Source organism: Enhydra lutris, unplaced genomic scaffold, assembly GCF_002288905.1.
Source record: "Enhydra lutris kenyoni isolate GAN:26980312 unplaced genomic scaffold, ASM228890v2 scaffoldscaffold44, whole genome shotgun sequence".
NCBI lineage: Eukaryota > Metazoa > Chordata > Mammalia > Carnivora > Mustelidae > Enhydra > Enhydra lutris.
In genome coordinates, this window is record NW_019154128.1 from 1,862,547 (window position 1) to 1,885,673 (window position 23,127).

Sequence of the window (23,127 nt, forward strand, 5' to 3'; positions counted from 1 at the left end):
CATATGAGCTGCTATCCATTTGATAACCTATTTTTTTAAACATTTTTTAAATTTATTTTCAGCATAACAGTATTCATTGTTTTTGTACCACACCCAGTGCTCCATGCAGTCCGTGCCCTCTCTAATACCCACGACCTGGTTGCCCCAACCTCCCACTCCCCCACCTCTTCAAACCCTTCAGATTGTTTTTCAGAGTCCATAGTCTCTCATTGTTCACCTCCCCTTCCAATTTCCCCAACTCCCTTCTCCTAACTCCCCATGTCCTCCATGCTATTTGTTATGCTCCACAAATAAGTGAAACCATATGATAATTGAGTCTCTCTGCTTGACTTATTTCACTCAGCATAATCTCTTCCAGTCCCATCCATGTTGCTACAAAAGTTGGGTATTCATCCTTTCTAATGGAGGCATAATACTCCATAGTGTAATATGGACCACATCTTCCTTATCCATTTGTCCGTTGAAAGGCATCTTGGTTCTTTCCACAGTTTGGCGACCGTGGCCATTGCTGCTATAAACATTGGGGTACAGATGGCCCTTCTTTTCACTACATCTGTATCTTTGGGGTAAATACCCAGTAGTGCAATTGCAGGGTCATAGGGAAGTTCTATTTTTAATTTATTGAGGAATCTCCACAGTGTTCTCCAAAGAGGCTGCACCAACTTGCATTCCCACCAACAGTTTATGAGGGTTCCCCTTTCTCCACATCCCCTCCAACACATGTTGTTTCCTGTCTTGCTAATTTTGGCCATTCTAACTGGTGTAAGGTGATATCTCAATGTGGTTTTAATCTGAATCTCCCTAATGGCTAGTGATGATGAACATTTTTTCATGTGTCTGATAGCCATTTGTATGTCTTCATTGGAGAAGTGTCTGTTCATATCTTCTGCCCATTTTCTGATATGATTATCTGTTTTGTGTGTGTTGAGTTTAAGGAGTTCTTTATAGATCCTGGATATCAATCTTTTGTCTGTACTGTCATTTGCAAATATCTTCTCCCATTCCGTGGGTTGCCTCTTTGTTTTCTTGACTGTTTCCTTTGCTGTGCAGAAGCTTTTGATTTTGATGAAGTCCCAAAAGTTTATTTTGGCTTTTGTTTCCTTTGCCTTTGGAGACATATCTTGAAAGAAGTTGCCGTGGCTGATATCAAAGAGATTACTGCCTATGTTCTCCTCTAGGATTCTGATGGATTCCTGTCTCACATTGAGGTCTTTTATCCATTTTGAGTTTATCTTTGTGTACGGTGTAAGAGAATGGTCGAGTTTCATTCTTCTACATATAGCTGTCCAGTTTTCCCAGCACCATTTATTGAAGAGACTGTCTTTTTTCCACTGTATATTTTTTCCTGTTTTGTCAAAGATTATTTGCCCATAGAGTTGAGGGTCCATATCTGGGCTCTCTACTCTGTTCCACTGGTCTATGTGTCTGTTTTTATGCCAGTACCGTGCTGTCTTGGTGATCATAGCTTTGTAGTAAAGCTTGAAATCAGGTAATGTGATGCCCCCAGTTTTATTTTTGTTTTTCAACATTTCCTTCGCGATTCGGGGTCTCTTCTGGTTCCATACAAATTTTTGGATTATTTGCTCCAGCTCTTTGAAGAATACCAGTGGAATTTTGATTGGAATGGCATTAAAAGTATAGATTGCTCTAGGCAGGATAGACATTTTAACAATGTTTATTCTTCCGATCCAAGAGCATGGAATGGTCTTCCATCTTTTTGTGTTTCTTCAATTTCTTTCATGAGTGTTCTGTAGTTCCTCGAGGATAGTTCCTTTACCTCTTTGGTTAGGTTTATTCCCAGGTATCTTATGGTTCTTGGTGCTATAGTAAATGGAATTGATTCTCTAATTTCCCTTTCTGTATTTTCATTGTTAGTGTATAAGAAAGCCACTGATTTCTGTACATTGACTTTGTATCCTGCCACGTTACTGAATTGCTGTATGAGTTCTAGTAGTTTGGGGGTGGAGTCTTTTGGGTTTTCCATATAAAGAATCATGTCATCTGCAAAGAGAGAGAGTTGGACTTCTTCATTGCCAATTTGGATACTTTTTATTTCTCTTTGTTGTCTGATTGCTGTTGCTAGGACTTCTAATACTATGTTGAACAAGAGTGGTGAGAGTGGGCATCCTTGTCGTGTTCCTGATCTCAACGGGAAGGCTGCAAGCTTTTTCCCATTGAGGATGATATTTGCTATGGGGTTTTCATAGATAGATTTGATGAAGTTCAGGAATGTTCCCTCTATCCCTATACTTTGAAGTGTTTTAATCAGGAACGGATCCTGGATTTTGTCAAATGCTTTTTCTGCATCAATTGAGAGGACCATGTGGTTCTTCTCTCTTTTCTTATTAATTTGTTCTATCACATTGATTGATTTGCGAATGTTGAACCATCCTTGTAGCCCAGGAATGAATCCCACCTGGTCATGGTGGATAATCTTTTTAATGTGCTGTTGGATCCTGTTTGCTAGGATCTTGTTGAGAATCTTAGCATCCATATTCATCAGGGATATTGGTCTGAAATCCTCCTTTTTGGTAGGGTCTTTGCCTGGTTTGGGGATCAGGGTAATGCTGGCTTCATAGAAAGAGTCTGGAAGTTTTCCTTCTGCTTCAGTATTTTGAAACAGCTTCAGGAGAATTGCTGTTATTTCTTCTTTGAAAGTTTGGTAGAATTCCCCAGGGAATCCGTCAGGTCCTGGGCTCTAGTTTTTTGGGAGGTTTTTGATCACTGCTTCAATCTCGTTACTAGATATCGGTCTATTTAGGTTGTTGATTTCTTCCTGGTTCAATTTTGGGAGTTTACAGTTTTCCAGGAATGCATTCATTTCATCTAGGTTGCTTAGCTTATTGGCATATAACTGTTGATAATAACTTCTGATGATTGTTTCTACTTCCTTGGTGTTAGTTGTGATCTCTCCCTTTTCATTCATAATTTTATTAATTTGGGCTTTCTCTCTTTTCTTTTTGATTAGTGTGGCCAATGATTTATTGATCTTATTGATTCTTTCAAAAAACCAGCTTCTAGTTTCATTGATACGTTCTACTGTATCTCTGGTTTCTACCTCATTGATCTCAGCTCTAATCTTGATTATTTCCCTTCTTATGTGTGGAGTTGGTTTGATTTGTTGTTGATTCTCCAGTTCTTTAAGGTGTAGAGACAGCTAGTGTGTTCTGGATTTTTCAATTTTTTTGAGGGAGGCTTGGATGGCTATGTATTTCCCCCTTAAGACCGCCTTTGCTGTATCCCATAGGTTTTGGACCGAAGTGTCTTCATTCTCATTGGTTTCCAAGAATTGTTTCAGTTCTTCTTTGATCTCCTGGTTGATCCAAGCATTCTTAAGCAAGGTGGTCTTTAGCTTCCAGGTGTTTGAGTTCCTTCTGAACTTTTCCTTGTGATTGAGCTCCAGTTTCAAAGCATTGTGATCTGAGAATATGCAGGGAATAATCTCAGTCTTTTGGTATCGGTTGAGTCCTGATTTGTGACCCAGTATGTGGTCTATTCTGGAGAAGGTTCCATGTGCACTTGAGAAGAATGAGTATTCTCATTCTCATGTTTTAGGGTGGAATGTTCTGTATATATCTATGAGGTCCATCTGGTCCAATGTGTCATTCAATGCTCTTGTTTCTTTATTGATTTTCTGCTTCGATGATCTGTCTATTTCTGAGAGAGGCGTGTTAAGGTCTCCTACTACTAATGTATTCATATCAATATGACTCTTTATCTTGATTAACAGTTTTCTTATGTAATTGGCTGCTCCCATATTGGGGGCATAGTTATTTACAATTGTTAGATCATCTTGGTGGATAGTCCCTTTAAGAATTATGTAGTGTCCTTCTGTATCTCTGATTACAGTCTTTAGTTTAAAATCTAATTTACCTGATATGAGAATCACTACCCCAGCCTTCTTTTGAGGCCCATTGGCATGAAAGATGCTTCTCCATCCCTTCACTTTAAGTCTGGGTGTATCTTTAGGTTCAGAATGGGTCTCTTGTAGACAACATATGGATGGGTCCTGTCGTTTTATCCAATCTGCAACCCTGTGTTGTTTTATGGGCGCATTTAGGCCATTCACATTGACAGTGATTATTGATATATACGTTTTTATTGTCATCGTGTGATCTTTGAGACCCTTCTTTCTGTAGGTTGTCTCCATAGTTCTGTTCAATGCTTTTCTTAGGATTTTTCCTCTTTTATAGAACTCCCCTTAATATTTCCTGCAGTGTTGGCTTAGTGGTTGTGTAGTCTTTTAAGCCTTGCCGGTCTTGGAAACTCTTTATCTCTCCATCCATTTTGAATGTCAGTCTTGCTGGATAAAGCATTCTTGGCTGCATGTTCTTCTCATTTAATGCCCTGAATATATCTTGCCAGCCCTTTCTGGCTTGCCAGGTCTCTGTGGAGAGGTCTGACATTATTCTGATGGGCTTTCCTCTGAAAGTAAGGAGCCTCTTTGTCCTAGCGGCTTTCAAGAGATTATACCTACAATTATGATTCCTCAATTTGACTATCAGGTGCCTTGATGTTTTTCTGGAATCTATCATCTTGGGTGGAGACCATTTGGCCTCTAGTACATGAAAGCTGGTTCTATCCATGAGATTGGATAAATTTTCATGAAGAACTTGTTCTACTTTATCTTCTAGACTTCTTTCTTTCTCCTCCCCTTCAGGGATTCCAATGATTCTGACGTTGGAACGTTTCATGGCATCATTTATTTCCCTGATTCTGTTTTCATGGTTTCTAAGCTGTTTGTTCCTGGCTCCCTCTTGATCCTTTCTCTCTATCTGTTTGTCCTCCAGATCACTAATTCTATCTTCTGTCTCAGTTACCCTAGCTTTGAGAGAATTTAGATTAGATTGGAACTCATTGAGAGCATTGTGAACCTCAGCCCTGGTAGCTTTTAGCTCTGCCCTAACATTGTGAACATCCTGTCTGGTCACTTTCAGCTCGGCCCTAATCAATTCCGTTTGGTCATCCATGGCTTTCTCCAACCTAGCTATTGCCTGGAAAATTGTTAGCCTGAATTCTCTTTCCGACATATTGTCTATGTTGATAGCCATTAGCTCTGTTGCAGAAGGTCCATCCTCTGTATTTTTCTTCTGTTGTGCATTCCTCCTCCTAGTCATTTTGCTGAGAGATGACTGAGCAGATGTAGCTGGTTGTATCAACCGTGGTGCTGTCTGGGTGCACTCTGGAACACTTCTGAACAATCAGGATTCCCCACCCAAATGAGAGAAAAAAGAAAAGAAAAATAAAGAGAAAGAGAGAGAGAGAGACAGGAAAGAAAGGGAAGATGAAAGAGAAGGTTCAGCCCAAATAGGCCCCAAGGTAAGATTTATGAAGTATACAAACAAAAACAGACAAACAAAAAGACTGATAAAGGTATATAACAAGAGGAAAAAATTATATATATGCAAATAAAGGAAGAACCTTGTCGAAAAGAACCCCAAGTGTAAGATTTATATACTATCAGGACAAACACAAATACACAGAAACACTGGTGGAAGAAAAATTGGGAGAGTGGTTATAAATTCTCAGTGTGCATGAGGAAGTTTGTTTTGATTCTTCCTGGATGTATCTTGATATATTTGTTAAAGGATTCAACTTTCCTAGGCTAAAGGGGGATTAAAAATTGGTTTACCTATAGGGGTAGTATTGATTGGGGAAAGGGGATTACTTTGAAGTTTAACTCTATATGAATATTAGATTATAAAAATAAAAAAGGAATAAACTAGGCTAAACTAAACTAAAATTTAAAAAAATTCAAAAAATAGAAATGCAAAAGAAAAACACAGGTGTATGTATCAAAAAGTTCAGGTTAGGGACGCCTGGGTGGCTCAGTTGGTTAAGCAGCTGCCTTCGGCTCAGGTCATGATCCCAGTGTCCTGGGATCGAGTCCCACATCGGGCTCCTTGCTCAGCAGGGAGCCTGCTTCTCCCTCTGCCTCTGCCTGCCATTCTTGCTCTGTCTGCCTGTGCTTGCTCTCTCTCCCTCTCTCTCTCTCTCTGACAAATAAATAAATAAAATCTTTAAAAAAAAAAAAGTTCAGGTTAGAAGGTTATTATGGAATTTGATGTACTGGACAGCTCGCTGTGATGGTAAATAGGTTAAAAAATTATCTATCTAAAAAAAATGAGACAGAATAGTGGGAACAAATTAAAAATAAAAGTTGTCCTATGAAGTAGTGGTGGTGGTTCTCTTGTAGTCTTTTTTTTTTTTTTTTCCTTTCCTGGTTGGTTTTTCTGGGGGAGGGGCCTGCCAAGTGGGTTTTCAGTCAATGATGTTCCCTGAGTTAAGTCCTCCAGTCCCCCTCAAGGGGGTGGGCTCCGAGGAAACCGGTTTTTTCAGGCTTTTGTTCTCTGGAGATTTTTATGTTTGTTCACCTTTTTTTTTTTTTTTCTCTCGCCTTGACCGCTTTTGATGGTTTTTGTAGGTTTAGAGGAAAGCAAACTGCACCCTGACCTCCCTCTCAGAGAGAAGCCTCAGTCTGTTCTTCTGTGGGTGTTGCAGAGCCCATGTAAATCCCCCCTTGGCTGCTGGCAGAGCAGGTTCCGAGTCTCTGTCCCTGGGGTCACAGAATCTTCTGCTTGTACCCAAAACCAAAGCAGCAGCAGCTGTTTGGGCAGCTCCAGACCACCAGAGGTTCCAAGCAGAGATCACACACTGAGATTTTCCCGCTGGCCTAGGCTGGGAGTGCCTGGTCTTTCTGGGTCTAAGAGCACCCGGCTTGCACGCACCTTTTTCAGGAGAGGCTGTGGGTCGCGCGCGCGTCTCAGGCTCTGAGAACGGGGTGCAGGTCCGAAAGCACCAGGCTGGGCCTTTGCACACCTCTCTCAGGGGAGAATTTGGGGCATGCGTCTTAGGCTCTGAAACAATGGCACGTGTCAAAGAGCTCTGGCTGGGCCTTTGTACCTCTCTCAGGGGAGGATGAGGGGTGCTTGCATCTCAGGCTCTGTACCAGGGCTCTCGAGTTCTGCCACCCGGCGTGGCTCCCATCCCCTCACAGGGGCCAGAACCCACGCAATCTCGGGCACGCTGGAGGCTCAGGGACCAAGACCTGGTTTCTCCACTGCACTCTCTCTGGCTCAGCACCAGGGGAGGCTGTCCAGGGACTGGGGACTTAAGCCCTTGTTCCTAGCAGCCCCGATTCCCACAATTTCCGCCCCCCCACGCTCTTTTGCTCTTTTGGAGTGCTTTCAACCAGTCTCCAAGTTAATGCTGGTCCCCAGATGCAGGGCACTCTCGCTCGTATTAGGGATATTACTTTCCAACCGGTCACCTCTGGTGGCTCCCTCCCCCTTTTGTTTATCTTCTGATATCAGTCCGCCTTTCGCACTTTACTTTACCTGCCCACTGGCATCTTCTGCCCCTGTAGAGATCCAGATGTGTATAATTATGATCTCAGGCTGATTTCATGGATGATCGGAGTTCTTTGGTAGGTAATCAGCTCTCTTTAGGGTACAGGTTGAAAAGGCGCCTCCTCCTACTTCCCCGCCATCTTGTCCCCCCTAGCCTATTTTTTTTTTAATCTTGTGTGCATTTTGAAGCAAGACTGTGCATTTCAAGAAGTCTGAAAAATACACCCACTCCATCACATATCACTAAATTAATATTTTACCAATGATACCATGGATTCATAAAGAAGAGGAATCACACTGCAAACCTCATAGCAGGTACTCAAGGAACTATTACAAGAGATGGCTCTATTGTTCTCCTCTAGGTGTCCCTCCCTCTCTCTCTTTTTTTTTCCCCCAAAATTTTATTTATTCATTTGACATAGAGAGAGAGATCACAAGCAGGCAGAGAGGTAGGCAGAGAGAGAGAGAGAGGGGAAAGAAGACTCCCCACCGAGCAGAAAGCCTGATACGGGACTTGATCCCAGGAATCTGAGATCCTGACCTGAGCTGAAAGCAGAGGCTAAACCCACTGAGCCATCCAGGCACCCCTAGGTGTCCCTCTCTTGATGTCATTTTCCCCACCCCTTTCACCTGTCAGTGTGGCCTCTAAAATCGTGTTGCTTCAGGATAATCTGGGGCCTGCCCATAGTCTGTATACCTCTCACAACAAAGCAAAAACTCCAATCTGGGCCTGTAAGTCAGTCTCTTGTGCCTTAAGCACAGCCTTGGGATGTCTCATTTCATTTCCTTCCCACACCCCTCCTTTTTGGGAAACTATACTTTTATACCCATATACATAAGCCCACAAGGAGTCTTAAGGCAGTAATTATATCATTAGAAAAGGCAACAAGTATCTATTGAGGAAAGACAGGTGGAAGACTTCGGTTATTATTTTAATCAGAATTGAAAAAAAAATCCAAGGGAAATTGTGCTAGAGTTTTGGTCAATAAGATGCTAGTAGCAATATCTCTGCCAAGGAGGCTCTTCCCTCATGAGCACAGAGTCCTTTACCACATGCTGCTTGATGGAACCCAGCTGTACCCCTGTGAAATGGGGCAGGCAGAGAGGTGGTTCTGTGGACGAATGGAGACCTTTTATCATCAGTTGTGCCTCAGAGGCTGCAGCTGGAGAAAACTGGCTGCAGGTTCTCAGGGCCCAACTGAGCTAATGGGGCAAAGAAAGGCAGAGGAGCCATCAAACATGCAAGAACTGCGAAAATATGAACAGAGCACAAGTCAGTTACAGCACATTTCAGAAAAGCCCTGTGCATGAGAAAACACATTGTCATGAATCGACTGACATCACAATGCTACAGTTCCTACTCTGGTTATCTTTGCTGCTTTCTCTGTTGACTAAAAATAACCAGTCTTGGAAGAATCCTAGAGCCCAACAATGTCAGGGTTGGCAGGGAAGTGGCAAATCATCTTGCTCCTCTCCTTCACTTGTAAAATAATGAAGTCCAAGTTTAGAGGGGTTTAGACCAGTTGCTGAAAGGGAAGTCATTTGGTTCCTTGCAGATAATGAAAACAACAGTCCTTCTGGTTGCTAGCTAATTGAAATCCAATCTTCAACACTACTCAATAAGGAATTTCCCCTAACATATATGGATTTATAGTCTAGAAAAGCAACACAATCAATGGTGTCCATTTTTTAAAACGAAAATCAGAGCTAAGAGAATTTTAAAATAAAGAGTTGATTAAAAATAGACAGCGGAAATAGTTGTAGTCATCACTCTCCTGTTAATGGCTTGGAAAATTAAAGTGATTTTTAATCATTTATTTCTCTCCCAAAGGTTTTTATATCCATCTTTAAATAAACAGCAGGATTTAATCAGTGGAGTTGGATGGGCAATTTCTCTCTTGAGAACTAGCCAGTATTGAAGCTCACTGGATTTCATAGTTTCCAAACACAGCCTGTTTCAGTGGCTCTTGTATTCCTAGATATTCCTCAAGTAATTGTGGATAGCCATATGTTTGATCACAAGTTGGACTACTAAAGTCAAATTTGAAATATGTTGACCTCCCTTTAAAAGTGTAAGGGAACATATTGACCCCAGGAGACGTGACATCACAGAGCTCTCGTCTTTTACGCAGCTGCTCTGCTGAAACCATTCCATATGGGGACAGCCATATAGAAGTCTGGGGGTACTGTAAATTCATTCAGCATGGGAAGACCGTTTATATTAAGCACCCATTTTAAGAAGCAACACATTCCTTTCTTCAAAGACTTCGAGGGTCTTTAACAGCTCCAATCCTTACTGTTGTCTCTCTTAACACTCTGCTGGGCACAGAGCAAGACCATAATACATATGAACTGTCTGATCAGAGATCTACAACTTAGTGTGCTGTAGACTTTTCCTACCTTCTCCTATTCCATCTACATAATAGTCCTGAGGTGAAACAGAAAATGTGTTGTCATCACCATGTTACAAATGAAGATGTGGATGCAGAGAGATTGGGCATCTATGCTGAGGTTCAAGGCTGCATACTTACAGGGGTCCTGATCTCTCTGTATTACCGTCATACCACAAGTCAAAAGGGAAGTGGTAGGGATATTACTTTGTATTAATTGGGTGAACAATTAGCAGGAAAATGGTTTGGTTATTGGCAGAAACTGAGAAAAAGAGTCTATACTGCTTCATACTTCCTTCCTCAGAGACAAGAGTCTCTGCAGACTGTAGTCTCACCAGTGATGCTGGGCCACAGGTCTCCTGGCTATTCTAGAAGCATCTGTCTTAAATAGGCTCCAGAGCTTGGGCTGTCAGGGTTCTAGGTTCCCTGGTATGATGTCAGGAAATGAAGATGGATATTCCAAACAAACAACTGGACCTCACATCTCTAAGGATTTCTTCAGTTTCAACATCTTATGCCCTCTAATACTTTTCTTCCTTTGCACATGGCCCCAGACACCAGGGTGTCTCCTGTTTGTCTCCAGGGCTAGGAGCAAGGTCTTTTGGCTTCAAGGTCAGTGCCATTTCAAAATTCTACAATTAGTGTGCTGGAATATAGTTTAGTATAAATTTTGAACCTAGACTTGAAGTATGCTCTGTCACTTACCAGCTGTGTGAATAGAGGAAATTACTTCTCTTCCCTAAAGCTTCCATTTTTTCATACTTAAAATGCCAAATGAAGCTTGTTGAGAGAATTAAGTGAGAAATGTGAAAAACAGTGTGCACATACAGAAAATTTATAAGTGGTAGCCTTGGAAGCTAATAGAGCAATTGCTAATATTGCCTTCCCTGGCTTGTGTTCAGCAGAAGAGGGAGCACCTGCCTAAAATTCCCTGAAATTTTGCTGGACATAAAGCTGATGGAAAGCAGGAAGTGCACCCTCCTTAACAGAGATGGGCAGAAATCAATTCATCAACAGTGTTCTCCCTCAATCCTGCTCTGTGCTGCCACAAAGGTGAAATCAATTACAGATGGAACACACCATAGAGAGAAAGAGAGATCCTAAAATCCAGTGTGTGTCCTGCACAGCCTCCCCCTCCAAATGAAATCTGCACACTTTTCCACATTGTGTGTGCATGGAGGCTGACCTCTTTGGGTTACATCAACTTTGCTTCCTTACTCATTTCAAACAAGTGAATGACAGCACTCACATCAGACATTCATTGGGGAAAACTCAGGGAAATGACATTGGTAGGACCAGTGTGCGTGCCTCATTTTCCATTCATTCTCAAGCAATATACAGAAGTCTAATATGGTTAGATGTTGTTATACAACCTTAGGTTGTGGCATTTTAGCTGCATGATTAGGGAAGCACAGATCTCTTCACTGTGATTAGGGGCTGCACAATGTGGCAAACACTTTGACTCTAGTGTTTTCCTTTCAGCTGAGTGTGTGAGAAGAGCACCAGCTTTTGGGGTCAAATCCGTGACGTTGTCCAGGATATGTGGCCTGAAACACGGACTATAGCAGCTTTCCATGGAAGTTAGAAGGAAACCTATTATTTTGCTTGGATATAAGTCTGCAGGGATCACTCTTGGACAAATTAACTTTACCTCTTGTTAATTTCTGGTTGCGTTTGTAGCAGTGAGAGGCTACAAAGGGGACAGACAGAAAGGAAGGGGCTTATTTTCCCATCTCCCTGGGGCATCTTGAGTCTGGCCATGGCCCTCCTTCTTCTCCCTGGCCCTCCTACGGTGATAACCTGTGGCATCTCAGCCCTTTCTCTTGCCCCTAAGAATGTAGAATGATGTTAGTTCTGGTGACTTTCACCACCCTCTTGGGCTTCCCACACTGTTGGGATTAGTCCTGCCATTGAACTTCTTGTATTCGCTCATGTGAATGACCATCTGTTTCCTGCTACAACATTTCCTGGTACAACATGGAAAAATGTCTAACTTATTTAAGATGTGAACATTGTTTGTTTTAGTCACTTGGATCTATATGAGTCTCTCTATACCATCAAAATTTCTCAATATTTTTAGATACATCTTTTACTCTAAAGAGAAAAATATAAGAAGGAATTTGAACTTATGTTACAAAGACAAATGACTAAAAATGCTCTCCTTTGTCCTATTTCACTATCTTAAGAGTGATTAAAAAAAATGTTATTGGAATTCCATAGCTTGCTGTGTAATCAAGGCAAATGTAGAAATAGGAAAGTTCCATTATTAGAGCAAAATCTCTCAAGTGGTTCCATTGCCCAAAATGACTCATTTAGACCTGTTACAGTTCTTTGTTTTTGTACCATACTCTCTAAGCAAGTACAAATAAAAATAGCCAAGGAGGAAGCTTATGTATAAGCTCTGGTACTAGGGTTTTTCCACGGGAAATTGATTTATTCTTCACAAGTCTATAAATTTAATTTATCCCAATGACTTCCTGTATTGATACAAATGCCATGGATTCAGGGAAGGCTTAAGCAGACATGTCTGGAAAAACATTTCCCATTTTTCTTTCTCAATTAGATGAGCTAAAATTGCATTACAGACTACTCTGCTCTGAAAGACCATAAATACATCTAATACCCACCGTCTGGAGAAATATAAAATTGTGCAGGCAGCTGACCTCCCGACCTGGCTTGTAATTTTTTCACATCTTCCACTGAAGCCAGTTTTCCCCATAGTTATTGTTAGCCGAGATCTGAAGAGACTGCCTCTGGCTGTCTATTTTTATTTTACATGGCTGAAGAAGGGGTTGATTTCCTTTTGTCCACTCATATATGAATAATAAAGTTTTAACTTGGTTCACCAAACTTATGGAAACTGGCTTTTAAAGCTGATTGGAAAAATCATTCATTTGGTTATCATTCATTCATTCACTGTCAGGAACTCTCCGTGAACACACTAGCTTCTCTTAATATGATTGCAAAGGAAATAAAAGAAGACAAAGTGAAAATGGATAATCCATCTCTAAACATTTGAGAATGTGCCAAATACTATGCTTTGTGTTGTGTTGGGAAATGAGTGGCACAAAAAAGAATTAAAAACTATATCTGCATCTGCAGGGGTGTGGCATCCCATGGGAGAATGTAGCGGTAGAATCAATAAAATGCCACTAATCAAAATTGTGGCTTTATTCCAGTAAAAATATGAAATACTTCTCAGTGAATTTTTTATTTAAAATTTTGTTACTTTTCCACTGTCAAATGGAACAATTGCTTGAATTCCTGGTCTTGCTAGTGGGCACCCTGGATAGAGGGCTAGTTTTACTAAGTATTTTTATGTCTTGGTCATCTTTGGACCATCAGAAGACTCTATCTGTCCTAAAAGGAGCTTGTCCTCAGTAAAAGTGCTCACAGATTTTGATGAGTACATCAGGTACTCATTGGTGTTTATTGGGGGTACCAGTTTACAAGGGTCTTTGAAAGGAGACAGGAGAACACAACATCCAAGAGCACAGATTCTAGAAGCAGATATCCTGAGTGTGAAAGTTTCTTCTACCACATGGCAATTGTGTGGACTTTGGCAAGTGACTTAACTTTTCTGGGATTCAGTTTCTGTGCATGAAAAGTGTAAATAATAACAGGACCTATGCTAAGCTTGTAAGGCATTTAATATGACCTCAGATAATAGTCACTGAATATCAGCTGTTACTATTGTTACCAGAATTTTCTGAGGCGGTGGGACACTAAAAACTGGTCTATGTCTAAACAGGTGTTTGGTAAGCTGACAAAGTGCCTGAAAAATCACATGGTGCTGTTAAATTTTTTGTTTTACATACACTGAAATATTTCTAGAAAGTACTTCGAACACTTAGTCTTTTTTTTTAAAAAAAGATTTTATTTATTTATTTTTGCAAGAGAGAGAGAGTAAACAAGCAAGGAGAGGGGTAGAGTGAGAAGCAGTTTCCCCACTGCAGGACTCGATCCCAGGACCCTGGGATCATGACCTGATCTAAAGGCAGACGCTTAACGACTGAGCCACCCAGGTGCCCCAAGAACACTTAGTATTATTTAAGATAAGAATATACTTATCTTTATATATGAAGAAGAAAATTATAATATTTCTGCTCAGTGAGTCAGTACAGAAAAAAATAAATAAATAGAGAGACATTCTAGAGAAGGAATCTCTAAAGAAATGCTCATGGGATCTGACATAAAGTGGCTTAGGCAGGGGGATGATGAGGGCTGTAGGCAGGCCCTTTAACATGATGTCCATGAGGGAATGACAAATAAAAATTGAGAAAAATCAATACTGTAACCCCAGTAGTTAGTCCTGAAATACATTATTTTCAATAAATTCTTGTTTGATTAAAGATTGATAGTTTTAAGTAGGTATTTTCAATAAAATAAAATGCCAGTGCTTCCCATTCACTCATCCAAAAGCCCATGCATGAGGCACAGTGGATGCAAAAATTAATAAGCTGTGTTCTCCATGACCTCGCAATGCAGGAAGGAGAGACATCACATGGACATGTAGGTCAGGTTGGTCTCCAAAGTGAGGATTTTTAGAAGAATGTGCAATATATTAATGTATAACTAGAAAACAAAAGTAAATTAAATAAATTATGTAAAATATTCAGAATACATTTGACACTGCTTTTTCATTTGGTTCTTATGTCCAGCTGTTGCATATTATGTGATATATCACACAGCCTCTGTACTATGTATCAATGTATTGTAGTATGTATGCCTTGTGATATGTATGTGTCGAATAAAGCACTTTTATGCATTATGTTTCCTACTTTTAACTAAATTAACCTTCACAACATGGATGAGGCTTATGGTAGATTCCTCCAAGAAAGCTGCCGACTGGGGATAGTACCAGCACTTCCAGTAAAGCCACAAAAACAAAAAGGAAGTGGCAGCACCACCCCTCCCCCACTCCTAGTAGGACACTTCATCAGCCTCATTATGGATAAAAACTGTAACAATGTAGCAATGTCTGCAAGAATTGGATCAAAAGGAATTTTAAATAACCAAAAAACCTGTTTGATATGTATACTTACATCCAATATTATTATCCAAGAATCTCACCTCAAGTGTGTTTTAGGTCTTGAGATTTTGATTAATGATAACTGTGTAGATTTACAATTTATAAGCTCATAACTTTGAGAATGTGTGTTTCCAATTACTTAATGATAGAGGCATGTGATTAGGTTTGGAGACCACTGGATTTACATGTTACAATTCCAGGGGAGCAGCAAAGGGAGACAGGCTTTATTTTCAACATTCTTTTAATCTGCCTTCATTTTTCAAAAAAAGTATTTTCTCCATTTTTTATGTTTTTATTTTTAATTGAAGTATAGTTGACATATAATGTTATATCAGTTTCAGATGTAAAATATGATTTGACAGTTCTATGCATTACCTAGTGCTCACCATGATGAATATAGATACCATCAGTCACCATACATTATTACAATATTATCAACCATATTCCCTATGCTGTACTTTTCATTCTTATGACTTACTAGTTTTATAATTGCAAGTTTGTATTTCTTAATCTTCTTCACCTATTTTGCCCATCCCTCCATCCCCTGAAGAGACCTTTTCCCAAAGAACACATACAGATGGCCGACAGATACATGAAAATATGCTCAACATCACTCATCATCAGGGAAATGCAAATCAAAACCACAGTGACATATCACCTCACACCCAGTAGAATGGCTAGTATCAAAAAGACAGAGAATGCTGGAGAGGATGTGGAGAAAAAGAAACTCTTGTTCTCTGTTGGTAGAAATCAAACTGGTGCAGCCCCTATGGAAAGCAATATAGAGGTTCCTCAAAACATTAAAAATGGAACTACCATACGCCCCAATAATTCCACTTGGGTATTTATCCCAAGAAATGAAAACACTAATTCTAAAACTTGTGTGCACCCCTATGCTTATTGCAGTATTATTTATAATAGCCAAGATACGGAAACATCTATCAGTAGATGAATGGATAAAAAAGAAGATGCATATACCTATATTAATAATATATTATTATTTATTATTCAGTCTTTGTTTAAGTTACTTTAAAACAACTTTATCCTCTTTACATACCTCATTCCATTTGCGCATTGAGAATTTTTCTTTGTGGTAAGTGTGGAGGGACTATTCCAAAGCATCCCATCCAGGTTTGAAGATTTTACTTCTTAGAGATGATATATTACTCTTAATGGTGGTGCATTGCTCATGGTACAGTTGACACTGCTATTGTCAAAAGATTTAAAAGGTACTGCCCTTGCAAAATAGAAATTTTCAGATTTTCTATTTTAGCTTTTGTGTTTAGGCCTTACTGCTAATGTAGAAATATACTGTAATGTGCTGTTAATGTTAATATAGACATTCTAAGGAGACCTGGAAAATACATCTTGAAATTTCTGAATAAAATTATCTCTTTAAATATAAATGATTTGATTAAATTTTGGTACACTTGTTTTTGAGAGCTGTGTCTCTTTTTTTGGTCTGGCAATAGCACGGGGACATTCCTGTCCTTTTATTTTGATAGTACTTATAATTCTCAAAGCATCTTATGCACAGCATCTTGCTTGGCCTCATAACTGTGCAGAGGAAGGCACAGGGCTCTGAAGTGAGGTTGACCCACTTGCAGTTCTGGTTCTTGCCAGCAGGAGCCCGGTCTGTGAACAGCAACCAACCCCCAGGGTCACTATCCTCATCCCTCAACAGTGATGACAGTCCTACTCCATCCAGGAAGGCTTCAAGGATAAATTTTTCTCATATCTATGAATTACCACTCATTAGAAATTATTTAAGGACAGTTATCTCTTCTCCATGCAACCGGGCAGGGTTGGTCTGCATGCAGAGGACCTATGTGCCTGGACAAAGTAGAAGCTAAGCCACAAGGAGTGTAAAAATGACTTAGGAATAAGAGAAGCTCAAGACACTGAAAATATTTGCATGAGGTATTCATTTTAATCTTTCCCTCCTCATTTTGAAGAGAATGCATATTCACTGTATAAAATATGGAAATTAGAGAAAATGTAAAAAGGCGAAAGTCACCCAGTACCCAAAAGCTTTCACTATTAACATTGTAGTGTTTGATCACACTGTACAAAAAAATTGTGTTCTGCCATTTTGCTGAATATTATAATATAAAAAGTAGTCATTTTTGAACAGCCTTGATAAATATAAATTTTCCAACTGCATTAATTATCCAATCATACTTATTATGCAGATAAACCTTTTAAATACTGGTAGAATGTCCTTTTTGTGTCTTAAGTTTTCCACCTTATTCTCTTAAAATGGTTTCTCAGAAATGGAATTACTGGGTCACAGGATGTGGACATTAGCCACAGAATTTCAAACTCACTTATGATAATTTGGAGGTGACCTCTTTGGTTTCAAATACCAATATTTCAAGGAAGATATGAATCTATAATTTAGTACTTTCACTGGGTTTATCATGTGCACAAATAATTTTAATTTTATTTCTCGCTAGGGAAAACATTTTTTTCTATTCATTTTAAGTAACTTAAAAAAATTAAAACAAAATATACAAATAATTATCATCAGGGAACAAAATTATTTTACTCAGATTTTCAATAGCTGAATGTGTATCCTATATAGTCAGAAGGAAAACATGTTAGCTGAAACTTAGTAAGTGTTATCGATAAGGCTATAGTAATTATTTCATTATATTAAATACTTCTTGGAACGCCTGCCTGGCTCAGTTGGTAGGACGTGCAACTCTTGACCTTGGGGTTATATGTTCACCCAATACAAATGCTCTCTGTAGGAACTCTGCTTATTCTGTTTCTGATACACTTCAGGTTCATAGATCTCATTGAGTAGCTTCTAACATTTCCTAGCAAGTCCTGAAGGGAAACGAATCGCCCTCCACCTCCCCAAAATGTTGGCCTGCAAAATCCTTGATAACTAACACAACACTCACAATGGCTGGCCTCTAAATGCTTTGGCATGGTGATCTGCAGAGCGACAGGTGCCCTATCTGATCCAGCAGCAAGCACTCAGGTGCCATCCTGGCTCCCTGGCAGCCTTAGTTAATTTCCCTGGTGTCAATAGCTTATTGTCAGGGATGTGGTTCCTCCTGAAGCTTTGGAGCTAGACACCCAAAGCATACAGAGAGGAACATCAGCAACCTGTGAGGGTAGGTCCCCAACATTGTAGAGAAGAGAGGATAGACTTACAAGATCACTGAATGTAAAAGGAATAAAATAGTAAGAACATTTTGCAATCTCTTTCTATTTGGTCAGCCCTCCTCAAAGTCAGCATGAAATAACTCTTTTCACGAATTGACCCCAGCTAGGTGATTTCCTTCAGATTCCAAGGAGAAGGCACTAACATTGGGATTGCTAAGTCAGCTTGGAAGGGAGGGAAGAAGGACACACATATTTTTCTCACATCCCAAAGGTTAAAAAGAGAAAGGCAGAGAAGACAAGATAGAACCTTGAATACATGGGGTGCCTGGGTGGCTCAGCCATTAAGAGTCTCCCTTTGGCTAGGGTAATGATCCCAGGGTCCTGGGATCGAGCCCCCATCGAGCCCTGTATCCGGCTCCCTGCTCAGCGAGAAGCCTGCTTCTCCCTCTCACAATCCCCCTGCTTGTGTTTCCTCTCTCCCTGTCTCTCTCTCTGTCAAATAAATAAATAAAATATTAAAAAACAAAAACAAAAGCGAACTGTGAAAAGCACATGACATTTTCTGGAAAATTTGTTTACTGCTAAGTTGTAGTTCAATTTGATTTTTGACAGACTTATTTTTTTTTTTTACACTATCACAAAAATGCATTAAGATAGAAAGTAAACATCAGCAACAGCCACCACACAGTATGTACAGTTTGGGGTAACTCAGCCAGACCTTACGTTGCAGTCATTAGCCTCCAAAGACTTTCTCACCTCGTGTGAGAACATGTCAACTTTTGATTATGTCTGGCTTGCAAAGCATGACTTTCCTCCACGTATATGTTTCTAAATTTCCTTTGATCTTTTAATGCATCTGCTGTGGTTGATTGTGGCTTCTTTCTTGGTAGTTTTACATTTGAAAATATGTTAAAAAGCCCAATCTCTTTTCCCCTTTCCAGGCTCTCTCACTTGGCCCTATTCCTCCAACATTACTTCTCTTATCTCTCTTTCTCCCACTTGTGCTTGTACGTCATCTGGGTTAGAATTCCAGGTGAGGGTTTGGATGGAGTAGCCCTGTCCTAGGGCACAGTGAATAGAAGTCAAATAGAAGTACCTTACCCTCACACCCACCCCAGTGGTCCTTACCCCAGAGCTTCTACCCATACAGTGGTCATGTCCTAAGCACAAAGTTTCCTGCAGGGATGGTGGGGGAGGGAGTATCTGTACTCATGCTCAGGCCTGAAGGATTCGGCCTTTTTGATGCTTATAAACCCTGTTAAAGGCTACACAAATTGCCACAAGGATTTAAGACCTAGTGGTTCAAGTCCAAAAAGTTTGGCTGAGGGTCTGCTACATGTCTACAGCCATTCCCAGGTCCTGGAGACTCAGAGATTTGGGGGCCTTTCACAAAGTTATGGGGTAAGACTAGTTAGAGATTAAGCTGCACCATAGGTCTGCTAAAGTATGATTGGTAAAGCCTTACTGGGCTTTTCCTTATCTGGTAGCCTAGAAAAAGGATATTTTGATGCCTTAAAATGACATAGAAAATTCTGGCCAGTACAAATTCAGAGCTGACCCTTTCTTCCAACTGCCTACCCATGCCGTTCTCTCTAGAGGCAATGTCTAGGTGATCCCTTAGGTTCTCCTTCCACCTTCTGAGACTTCTGTACCATCCCAGGGCCTACTGGGAAACACCTTATGAATACCTGTCACCTGCCGTGTCCCAAAGGACAAGAAGACACCAAGAGACAGGCAAACATCTCTCCTGGCTGCCTTGCATCCCATGACCTGGTATATTTAGGGTAGTCAAAGGAGAAGAGGCTGAGTACTTCCCTGGAGTATAGATAAGCTGATTGGTCTGATTAGGGAAGATTCATAGACAGTGACTAACCCTTAGGTCTGGGCTTCCCTTGCTCTCTGCTCTCATCCCTCTAGATCTAAAAACCTGGCCTTCCCTCCTGGTGCCAGGTACCAAGCCCTTTAGACTACCCTGTGGTTGGACTTGGGGCCTGACTCTGGGTTTCCTTCTCAGGAGTTTTCTTCTGGAATCACACTCATATATTTAACCCACAGCCAGTCCCTTCATGGGCTTTCACCTACTTTTGACTGCTGCCCTGGATTCTGAGATTTTTGATGTATATGTATATTGGGGCAGTCTGGTCACTCCACTGGTTGCCTTGCCCCACGTGAAGAGTCCTGAAAACACTTTATGTCACTGAGGTTCCATTTTATAAACCCTGTAACTGAATGGGTATCCCCTCTACCAGCTCTGGGTGACCATTTTGGTTACAGGTGGTTTGTCTACTCTCTGTGTGGGCCTGAGATACTTTAAATAGTGCTTGAAGCTTCTGAGAGAAGTCATTTCCCAGCTGTTTAATTCAATTCTACTTGAAATTCCAAATTTAGTGGAAAAACATTTAATTTTCACCAATAAGTATGATGTAGGTTTTTTAAAGTTCCCTTTGAATGTTGTCAAATGCTTTTTCTGCATCTATATGATCTGAAAAAGGTCATATGATTTTCTTCTATTCTCTTTACCTGATAAACTTGGTCACTACATCACATTAATTTTTTTTTCAAAGATTTCTTTTTTTTTTAATTTGAGAGAGAGAGAGAGAGAGAGAGGGAGAGGGTGCATAAGCGGGGGGAAGAGCAGAGGGAGAGGGACAAGGAGACCCCCCTCCCCCGCCAATTAAAGGCTCAATCCCAGAACCCCCAGACCATGACCTGAGCTGAAGTCAGAAGCTTAACTGACTGAGCCACCAGGCACCCCATACATTGATTATTTTTTGATTTTCCAATACTTTGTTGAATATTTTTGTGTCTGTATTTATGAGGGGGGTTGATCATAATTTTCTCTTTTGTAATGACATCGTGTTATTTTGGTTTTAGGTTGTGGCTTCAGAATATATGTTGGGTAGTGACACCTCTTCCTCCATGATCTGAAAGTCTTTGTGTAAGACTGGTAGTATTTTTCCCTTCAATGCTTGATAAAATCTAGCAGTGACACCATCTCAGCCTGGAGGCTTCTCCACTGGACTACTGTTGGTTAGTTGCTCAGTAGATTTCTTTGACAGATAGTGCTGTTAAGGGTGTCTATTTCCTTTTCTGTCAATTTTGGTTCATTTTGTCTTTCAAGAAATTCATAAATCTTATCTAAGTTTTCAAATTTATTGTCATAAGTGTTCATAATATCCCCTTATTTTCTCTTTAATATCTTTGGGATCTCTGTGATGTCTCTCTTTCTTAATTATGATAGTAATTATTTATGTCTCTTTTTCTCTTTTTCTTGGTCAGTTTTTCTAGAAGTTTACCAACTTTACTGATCTTTTTGAAGCGCCGAAACAGCAAATATTTTTATTTCATTTATTTTCCCTATTGTTTATCCACATTCTATTGGACTGATTTTTACTCACTTTAAGTATTGCTTGTCTTTTGCTTGTTTGGTGCTTAATTTCTCTTCTTTCCCTAATTTATTAAGGTAAACTCACAGACTGATTTAAAATTTTTCTTCTTTTTTATTATATTAATTTAAAGCTATAAATTTATATTTAAACACTTCTTTTGCTATATCCCACAAATATTAATATATTACATTTCCGTTTTCATTCAGTTCAAAATACTTTCTAATTTATATATAATTTGTTCTTTGACCTGTGGATTATTTAAAAATCTTCGATTTGATTTCTGTTTGGGACTTTTGAGATCTCTCTTTTTAATGTAATTCATCTGTGGTCACAGAACAGACTCTGTACCATTTTAGTCCTATGAGATTTATTGGCACTTTGTTTAAAAATAGACATTGCTATTTTTTAAAAGATTCCAGATGATTCTTATTTACGAAAGGTGTTGAGAACAACTGGGCTAGATCATTTTGGGGGGTCTTTATTCAGAATCTAGGATTCCATGCTTTCTTTTGTTAGAAAGAGGTTTTTAAATAATGGTTTTTCAGATGAGAAATGGTTTGAGAAACATGACCCTGACCCATTTGAGAAACTTTGCCCCTTTGATACCTGTTTTGCCAGGAGCCCACCGACAGTGCATCGGCTGTTCCTCAGAGGAGGCATGGAGTCATTTTTTTCCCAGCTTGCGTGACAGGCTCCAGTTATCTTGATTCATATCCTTTTCCATGCTGACTTATTTATGTATAAGGTATGTTCAAACAAGAGGCAGAAAGAGGCCTCACTAATAGCTTTTCTACATTGCAGACATGTGACTTGTGCTTTTAATAAAAGAGGAGCACTTAATGAGCTTGATTCATTTAGCAGCCTCACAGGTGACAGATCATCTGCAGAAAACATTAATTGGGTGTATCGAAGAGCGAAGGAATGAATACCGATGTTACTGCCAAGTCATAAAAATACGGCATTGGAGGGAGATGATATGTATATAGATCAAATCCATCTCAGGTGCTTGTAATGTGTGTTTCCTCTTTGCCTGCATTATTTTGAAGTTAACTCTGCCAAAACATCTATTTTGGCAGGAAAGCCATCGACAGCCCCAGTGTAGCCTTTTTTGACAGAGAATTTGGGGAGAAAAATCTCACCAGAGTTTCTAAATTAGTATGAGATGACCTCTTAGGTCCTGTTCAATGGGAGGCTTTGTGATTCTTAAAGTGATCCATGAGTTATTTTCATGATTCTGCTTTGTTTGTGCAGAATTCTCAATAGTTGGGCTCTTTGTCTTTCCCTTATTTGTCCTGATTCTCCAATTAATCCATTTCATTACCAGCCATAGGAACCTAACTGTACAAGTTACAGAAGGTAGAAAAGTTGATAGCTAACAGATTTGTTGGTTGAAAGAAACTGTTTTTCTTTTCTTGTTCTAGTCACAGTTCAACATTTTTCTTTTTAATTTGGACACAAACACTGTGAAGTAGATATTATGATATATACTTTTACAGATAAGGTAACCAAAGCTTAAAAAATTAAAGATCATACTGCAAAGTTTATCTGATGCTAAGGTCAGTATTTTTTCCACATTGCTCTTAAAATAATACATATGTAGGAATCTATCAAAGTCTTAGAGGAGAACAAAGGCAGTAACCTCTTTGACATCAGCCACAGCAACTTCTTTCAAGACATGTCTCCAAAGGCAAAGGAAACAAATGTGAAAATGAACTTTTGGGGCTTCACCAAGATCAAAAGCTTCTGCACAGCAAAGGAAACAGTCAATAAAACAAAGAAGAACCCACGGAATGGGAGAAGATATTCTCAAATGACACTACAGACAAAGGGCTGATATCTATAAAGAACTC